Source organism: Somniosus microcephalus, chromosome 12 (genome assembly GCF_052327205.1).
Source record: "Somniosus microcephalus isolate GS21.2 chromosome 12, FLI_Smic_1.0, whole genome shotgun sequence".
In the NCBI taxonomy this organism is placed as follows: Eukaryota; Metazoa; Chordata; class Chondrichthyes; order Squaliformes; family Somniosidae; genus Somniosus; species Somniosus microcephalus.
In genome coordinates, this window is record NC_140998.1 from 32428948 (window position 1) to 32438452 (window position 9505).

Genomic DNA, 9505 nt, shown 5'->3' on the forward strand with positions numbered 1-9505 from the left:
GGCTTTTATTACGAGATGTCACAAAGTCAGTCACTACCATAGTGGGGAAATGTGGCAGTCTCTGCAGTGAGGTGGGCCAGTGTAGCTGCTAATTCTCCAGTTTTTTAAAGCAACAGTGTAGACCAACTTAACAAATTACTTTAATGTCAATGAGATTGGCAAAAAGAACCAGAGGCGACTTGAGGAAATATTTTTTTACACAGCAAGTTGTTGTGATCTGGAATGCACTGCCTGAAAGGGTGGACGAAGCAGATTCATTAGTAACATTCAAAGGAGAATTGGATAAATACATCAAGGGAAAAAAAATTACTGGGCAATGGGGAAAGAGCAAGGGAGTGGGATTAATTGGATAGTTCTACCATAAGAGCCGTCACAGGCACAATGGGATGAATGTTCTCCTTCTGTGCTGTAGCATTCTATGATTCTGCAGAGGCCCTAGACAGGCTGAAAGGGTTAAAAACCAGTAAGTCCCCTAGGGATAGAAACAGCAGAAATTTCCTCATCAGAGGGTTCTCCCAAGTGGCCTCCATAACTTTAGCGGTAACCCCGTTTACACGGTGTAAAGGGGGGTTCCCGCTGATCTTCTGCCGAGATTATGCTCGGCGATCAGGAGAACTCCTGAGGAAATTCCGGCCAATGATACTTAGCTGAGACTGCCGGGAGGGACCAGGGGAGAGTTTTGCAAGGCAATGACAAGCATTGTGAGGGAGGAGGTCACTGGAGAGATGCCAATTGATTGTAAACAGGCCGCATTGGCGGCCATATCCAAAAAAGGGGAACAAATCAACCACGGGGCAACTACAGGCCCATGAGTTTTATTCATCAGATGTCATAGAGTCATAGAGTTATACAGCACAGAAAGAGGCCCTTCGGCCCATCGTGTCCATGCCGGCCATCAAGCCCTGTCTATTCTAATCCCATTTTCCAGCACTTGGTCCGTAGCCTTGTATGCTATGGCGTTTCAAATGCTCATCTAAATGCTTCTTGAATGTTGTGAGGGTTCCTGCCTCTACCACCCTTTCAGGCAGTGAGTTCCAGATTCCAACCACCCTCTGGGTGAAAAAGTATTTCCTCAAATCCCCTCTAAACCTCCTGCCCCTTACCTTGAAACTATGCCCCCTGGTTATTGACCCCTCTACTAAGGGGAAAAGTTCCTTTCTATCTACCCTATCTATGCCACTCATAATTTTGTACACCTCAATCAGGTCCCCCCTCAGCCTTCTCTGCTCTAAGGAAAACAACCCCAGCCTGTCCAGCCAAGGTAACATCCTGGTGAATCTCCTCTGCACCCTCTCCAATGCAACCACATCCCTCCTATAGTGTGGCGACCAGAACTGCACACAGTATTCCAGCTGTGGCCTAACTAGCGTTTGTACAGCTCCATCATAACCTCCCTGCTCTTATATTCTATGCCTCGGCTAATGAAGGCAAGTATCCCATATGCCTTTTTAACCAACTTATCTATCTGTCCTGCTGCCTTCAGGGATCTATGTACATGCACACCAAGGTCCCTCTGATCCTCTGTCCTTCCTAGGGTCCTACCATTCATTGTGTATTCCCTTGCCTTGTTAGTCCTCCCAAAATGCATCATCTCACACTTTTCAGGGTTAAATTCCATTTGCCACTGTTCTGCCCATCTAACCAAGCCGTCTATATCGTCCTGTAGCCTGAGGCTTCCCTCCTCGCTATTTACCACTCCACCAATTTTCGTGTCACCTGCGAACTTACTGATCATACCTCCTGCATTCATATCTAAATCATTAATGTACACAACAAACTGCAAGGGACCCAGCACCGATCCCTGTGGTACACCACTGGACACAGGCTTCCAGTCACAAAAACAACCTTCGACCATCACCCTTAGCCTCCTGCCACTAAGCCAATTTTGGATCCAATGTGCCAAATTGCCCTGGATCCCATGGGCTCTTACCTTCTTGAACAGTCTCCCATGCGGGACTTTGTCAAAAGCCTTACTGAAGTCCATGTAGACTACATCAACTGCATTACCCTCATCCACAAACCTAGTCATCCCCTCAAAAAATTCAATCAAATTGGTTAGACATGATCTCCCCCTGACAAAGCCATGCTGACTATCCTTGATTAATCCTTGCCTCTCCAAGTGGAGACTAATTCTGTCCCTCAGAATTTTTTCCAATAATTTCCCTACCACTGATGTTAGGCTCACTGGCCTGTAATTCCCTGGTTTATCCCTACTACCCTTCTTGAATAATGGTACTACGTTAGCTGTTCTCCAGTCCTCTGGCACCTCCCCTCTGGCCAGAGAGGTTTTGAAAATTTGTGTCAGAGCCCCTGCAATCTCCTCCCTTGCCTCACACAGCAGCCTGGGATACATCTCATCAGGGCGTGGGATTTATCCACTTTTAAGCCCACTAAAACCGCTAGTACCTCCTCCCTCTCAATACTAATTTGTTCATGTATATCACAATCCCCCTGCCTGATTTCTATGCCTACATCGTCCTTCTCCATAGTGAACACAGATGCAAAATATTAATTTAAAACCTCACCTACATCTTCCGGCTCTACACACAGATTGCCACTTTGGTCCCTAATGGGCCCTACTCTTTCCCTAGTTATCCTCTTGCCCTTAATATACTTATAAAACACCTTGGGATTTTCCTTTATTTTGCCCGCCAGTGTTTTTTCATGCCCCCTCTTCGCTCTCCTAATTTCTTTTTTAAGTACCCCCCTGAACTTTCTATACTCCTCTAGGGCTTCCACTGTTTTTAGTCCTTTGTATCTGCCAAAAGCCACAATCTTCAATGTAAACTTGAAGATTGAGGCTCTGAATTTCCTTATGGACAGGGGCAGAGATCTAATGTAAATCAGACAGGAAAGCAGCACAGAGAGTAGAAGATAACTGGGGATCAACAAATTCCGGGTCTCCAGCCTGAATACTGAACTACAGAGCCAAAACAATGGAATACAATGTCGGAGCAAGTCTTGATCAAACTGTACAGTGCTCTGGTCAAAGTGCACCTTGAGCATAATGAGGGAGACAGTGAAACACTGGAGCGGGACAAAGGCCACCAGGCTGATCACTAGTGTCAAGGCTCTGCGTTATGAAGAAAGACTGGAGAAATTTGGGCTTTTCAGCTTTGAAGGGATGCATCTGAGAGGTGATCTTACGGAGGCAGGTACGATAGTAAATAGTGTGGAAACATTATTTTAACTTAAATTGCAAGAGTAGGACAAACTAGTAGCAGGTTCAAACTAGTAAATGATAAATTTAGGACTGATATCAGGAACATTTTCTTCACACAAAGAGTTATCAACACATAGAATAGGCTTTCAGGTAGAGCACTGGATAACAACAACAACTTGCATTTATATAGCACCTTTAACGTAGTAAAACGTCCCATGGTGCTGCACAGGAGTATTTTAAGACAAAAAATGTGACACCGATCAACATAAGGATAAATTAGGGCAGGTGACCAAAAGCTTGGTCAAAGAGGTAGGTTTTAAGGAGCGTCTTAAAGGAGAAAAAAGAGGTAGTGAGGCGGAGAGGTTTAGGCAGGGAATTCCAGAGCTTAGGACCTAGACAACAGAAAGGACGGCCACCAATGGTTGAGCGATTATAATCAGGGATGCTCATGAGGGCAGAATTAGAGGAGCGCAGATATCTCAGGGAGTTGTGGGGCTGAAGGAGATTACAGAGATAGGGAGGGGCGAGGCCATGGAGGGATTGGCAAACAAGAAGGAGAATTTTGAAATCAAGGCGCTGCTTAACCGGGAGCCAATGTAGGTCAGCGAGCACAAGGTTGATGGGCGAATGGGACTTGGTGCGAGTTAGGACACGGGCAGCTGAGTTTTGGATGACCTCAAGTTTACGTAGGGTGGAATGTGGGAGGCCAGCCAGGAGTGTGTTGAAATAGTCAAGTCTAGAGGTAACAAAGGCATGGATGAGGGTTTCAGCAGCGGATGAGCTGAGGCAAGGGCAGAGACGGGTGATGTTACAGAGGTGGAAATAGGTGGTCTTCGTTATGCTGCGGATATGTGGTCAGAAGCTTATTTCAGGGTCAAATATGACACTAAGGTTGCGAACAGTGTGGTTCAGCCTCAGACAGATGTTAGGGAGAGGGATGGAGTCAGTGGCTAGGGAACGGAGATTATGGCGGGGACCAAAATCAATGGCTTCAGTCTTCCAACTATTTAATTGGAGAAAATTTTTGCTCATCCAGAACTGTATGTCGGACAAGCAGTCTGACAATTTAGACACCGTGGAGGGGTCAGGAGAAGAGATAGTGAGGTAGAGCTGGGTGTCGTCAGCGTACATGTGGAAACTGATGCTGTGTTTTCGGATGATGTCGCCAACGGGCAACATGTAGATGAGAAATAGGAGGGGGCCAAGGATAGATCCTTGGGGGACACCAGAGGTAACAATGCAGGAGCAGGAAGAGAAGCCGTTGCAGGTGATTCTCTGGTTACAATTAGATAGATAAGAATGGAACCAGGCGAGTACAGTCCCACCCAGCTGGACAATGGTGGAGAGACGTTGGTGAAGGATGGAGTGGTCAAAATTGTCAAAGGCTACAGACAGGTCAAGAAGGACGAGGAGGGATAGTTCACCTTTGTCACAGTCAGAAAGGATGTAATTTGTGACTTTGATGAGTTCGTACTGTGGCAAAGGCGGAAACCTGATTGGAGGGATTCAAACATGGAATTGCGGGAAAGATGGGCACGGATTTGGGAGGCAACAACACATTCAAGGACTTTGGAGAGGAAAGGGAGGTTGGAGATGGGGTGGTAGTTTGCAAGGGCGGAGGGATCAAGGTTTGATTTTTTGAGGAGAGGGGTGATGATGGCAGATTTGAGGGAGAGGGTGACAGTACCTGAGGAGAGAGAACTGTTAACAATATCAGCTAACATGGGAGCCAGAAAAGGAAGTTGAGGTGGTCAGAAATATGGTGGGAATTGGGTCGAGGGAGCAGGAAGTGGGTCTCCTGGACAAGATGAGCGCAGAGAGGTAATGAGGGGAGATCGGAGAGAAACTGGAGAAAGATGTGAGTTCAGGGCTAGGGCAGGGGGGAACCTTAGAGGAAGTTTGGCCCAGTGGGCTAGAGGAAGGAAGGGAAGTGGCAGAGGCAGCTGAACGGATGGTCTCAATCTTAAAGACAAAGAAGTCCTTGAGCTCCTCACACTTGTTATCGGAGGTGAGGGTGGAGGAGACAGGGGAGAGGGGTTTAAGAAGATGGTTAGCAGTAGAGAATAGGAGCCAGGGTTTACCTTTACATTCCAGAATGATTCTGGAATAGTGAGCAATTTTGACAGATGAGAGCAGGGCCCGATAGTGCTTTATGTGGTCCAGCCAGATCTGGTGGTGAATGGCTAAACCAGTTGTCCACCATATCCGTTCGAGTCTGTGTCCCTTGGACTTAAGGGAGCGAAGATGAGAGCCGTACCAGGGGGAATGGCCAGGGTGAGAGAGGGTAATTGTTTTAGTAGGGACTAAGGCATCAAAGATAGTGGTGAGGGTGTGTTTGAGCAGATCGGTGGCTCCAGAAATGTCATGGTGAATGGAGGGCCAGAGGCTGGACAGTTGGGATTTCATAAGTACAGTTGTAAGAGAGTTGGGGGAGAGTTTTTTCCAGGGGCGGACACAGAAGGAAATAGGGTGGGTGGGGGGGCGCGGTGGAAGGGGGATGCCGGTGGAGAGTGATACGAGGAAATGGTCAGAGAAGGCCTTATCTGGCATTGACACGACGGGAGTAGCGAGGCCACTCGGATGCAAAATTCTTGCAGTGATTTATGAACGAACTGGATGCTGCAATGAGGTACTTTTGGATTTCCGTTGGATTTCCATCTTTCAGATGAGACGTTAAACTCTCTCAGGTGGACATAAAAGATCCCATGGCACTATTTTGAAGAAGAGCAGGGGAGTTCTCCCCTGGTGTCCTGGCCAATATTTATCCCTCAATCAACATCACAAAAACAGATTATCATGTTGCTGTTGGAGGGAGCTTGTTGTGCACAAAATTGGCTGTCGCGTTTCCTACATTACAAGAGTGACTGCACTTCAAAACGTACTTCACTGGCTGTAAAACGTTTTGGGACATCCTGAGGTTGTGAAAGGCACTATATAAATGCAAGTCTTTCTTTCTTTCTTTAATGTCATTCTAGATGAAGAAACTAAGATAGGTCAAATGGCCTTCCCCACCTTGTGATCACCCTGAGCTCCACACTGAAAGTTAAGCAAATAATCAGAAGGTCGAACTCCAGCAAATGTCCCAATGACATTAGAAGGGATGAGAATGAGATTTGGGGTTTTGTTATCAGCCCCACATGACATTTTCAGGCAGAATTTCAGTTGCTGGTGGTTGTGTTTCTGTCACAGAACAACAACTCCGATATTTAATTAATTAAAGGAGTAAGTCATGGGAGGAGAGCTCAGACCCGTGTTCTGCTCCTCTTGCTCCATGTGGGAAATCAGGGAGGCTGCCAGTGTCCCTGACGACCATGTGTGCGGGAAATGCATCCAGCTGCAGCTACTTGCAGACCGCATTGCGGCGCTCGAGCTGCAGGTGGATGAATTTTGGAGCATGCGCGATGCTGAGAGGCTCGTGGATAGCACGTTTAGCGAGTTGTTCACGCCTCAGGGCAGGGCAGCACAGGGGGTGACCATCAGGCGGAGCAACAAAGGCAGGCAGGTAGTGCAGGGAACCCCTGTGGGCATCCCCCTTTCAAACAAGTATACCGCTTTGGATACTGTTGAGGGGGATGACTCACCAGGGGAAGGCAGCAGCAGCCAACTTCCTGGCACTGGGGGTGCTCCTGCTGCCCAGGAAGGGGGGAAAAAGAGTGGGAGAGCAATAGTGGTAGGGGATTCTATAGTAAGGGGAACAGATAGGCGTTTCTGTGGCCGTAGACGTGAATCCAGGATGGTTTGTTGCCTCCCTGGTGCCAGGGTCAAGGATGTCACTGAGCGGCTGCAGGGCATTCTGGAGGGGGAGGGTGAACAGCCAATGGTCGTGGTCCACATTGGTACCAACGACATAGGTAAAAAGAGGGATGAGGTCCTGCATCAAGAATTTAGGGAGCTAGGTAACAGATTAAAGAGCAGGACCTCAAAGGTTGTAATCTCTGGATTACTCCCAGTGCCACGTGCTAGTAAGTATAGGAATGGGAGGATAGAGCAGATGAATGCGTGGCTAAAGAGTTGGTGTAGGGGGGAGGGTTTTACTTTCCTGGATCACTGGGCCTGCTTCTGGGAAAGGTGGGACTTGTACAAGTCGGACGGGTTGCACCTGAACCAGAGCGGGACAAATATCCTTGCGGGGAGGTTTGCTAGCACTGTTGGGGGGGGTTTAAACTAACTTGGCAGGGGGATGGGATACAGAGGGGAGCTGAAATAGGGGGGGATGTGCTGCCAATTATAGAGAAAAAAACAAGTCAGCTTGGTAGACAGGGCAAATATATAAGGGCAAGGCTGGATGGCATCTATTTTAATGCAAGGAGTCTTGCGAATAAGGTGGATGAACTGAAGGTGTTGATAAACACATGGGAGTATGATATTGTTGCTATCATGGAGACATGGTTGAGGGAAGGGCAAGACTGGCAGCTCAATATTCCGGGGTACAGAATCTTCAGGCGAGACAGAGGGGGAGGTATAAGAGGAGGGGGTGTCGCAATATTAATTAAGGAGTCAATTACTGCAGTAAGGAGGGATGATATATTAGCAGGGTCCTCTAATGAGGCCATATGGGTGGAGCTTAAAAACAAAAAGGGGGCAAGCACTTTGCTGGGAGTGTACTATAGGCCTCCAAACAGTCAGGGGAGATAGAGGAACAGATATGTAGGCAAATCTCAGAGAAATGTGCAAATAATAGGGTAATAATAATGGGGGATTTCAACTTCCCCAATATTAACTGGGATAGTCAGAGTGTGAAAGGCTCAGAGGGTGTAGAATTCTTAAAGTGCATCCAGGAGAGCTTTTTGAGCCAGCATGTAGAAAGTCCTACAAGAGAGGGGGCGGTACTGGACCTAATTCTAGGGAATGTGGCCGGCCAAGTGGAAAAAGTGCTAGTAGGTGAGCACTTTGGTGATAGTGACCATAATATGGTAAGATTTAAGGTGGCCATGGAAAAGGACAGGGATGGGCCGGAAATAAAGGTTCTAAATTGGGGGAAGGCCGATTTTAATAGGATAAGGCAGGATCTGGCCAAAATGGACTGGGATCAGCTACTTGTAGGAAAATCCGCATCGGAGCAATGGGAGGCTTTCAGAAGGGAGATTGAGATCATACAATGGCAACATGTTCCCGTAAAGGTCAAGGGTGGTTCCAAAAACCACAGGGAACCTTGGATGTCAGGGGATATACGAGAATGGATTAGGAAAAAAAGGAGGGCTTTTGGTAGATACAAAAGGCTAAAGACGGAGGAAGCCCTAGAGGAGTACAAAAAGTGCAGGGGGATACTTAAAAAAGAAATTAGGAGATCAAGGAGGGGCCATGAAATAACACTGGCAAGCAAAATAAAGGAAAATCCGAAGATGTTTTATAAGTATATTAAGGGTAAGAGGATAACTAGGGAAAAAATAGGGCCCATTAGGGACAAAAGTGGCAATCTGTGTGTGGAGCCGGAAGATGTAGGAGGGGTTCTAAATGAATTTTTTGCATCTGTTTTCACTATGGAGAAGGACGATGTAGACATAGAAATAGGGCGGGGGGACTGTGATATGCTCGAACATATTAACATCGAGCGGGAGGAGGTATTGGCGGTTTTAGCTGGCCTAAAAATGGATAAATCCCCAGGCCCGGATGAAATGTATCCCAGGCTGCTGTGTGAGGCAAAGGAGGAGATTGCGGGGGCTCTAACACATATATTCAGGACCTCTCTGGCCACAGGGGATGTGCCAGAGGACTGGAGAACCGCTAATGTAGTACCATTATTCAAGAAGGGTAGTAGGGAAAAACCGGGGAACTACAGGCCAGTGAGCCTAACATCAGTGGTAGGAAAATTATTGGAAAAAATCCTGAGGGACAAAATTTGTCTCCACTTGGAGAGGCAAGGATTAATCAGGGATAGTCAACATGGCTTTGTCAAGGGAAGATCATGTCTGACTAATTTGATTGAATTTTTTGAGGGGGTGACTAGGTGTGTGGATGAGGGTAACGCAGTGGATGTGGTATACATGGATTTCAGTAAGGCCTTCGATAAAGTCCCGCACAGGAGACTGGTCAAGAAGGTAAGAGCCCATGGAATCCAGGGTGCCTTGGCACATTGGATACAAAACTGGCTTAGTGGCAGAAGGCAGAGGGTGATGGTCGAAGGTTGTTTTTGTGACTGGAAGCCTGTGGCCAGTGGGGTACCACAGGGATCGGTGCTGGGTCCCTTGCTGTTTGTGGTCTACATTAATGACTTGGATATGAATGTAAAGGGTATGATCAGTAAGTTCGCGGATGATACAAAAATTGGTAGGGTGGTAAATAGCGAGGAGGGTAGCCTCAGTCTGCAGGACGATATAGATGGGTTGGTCAGATGGGCGGAAC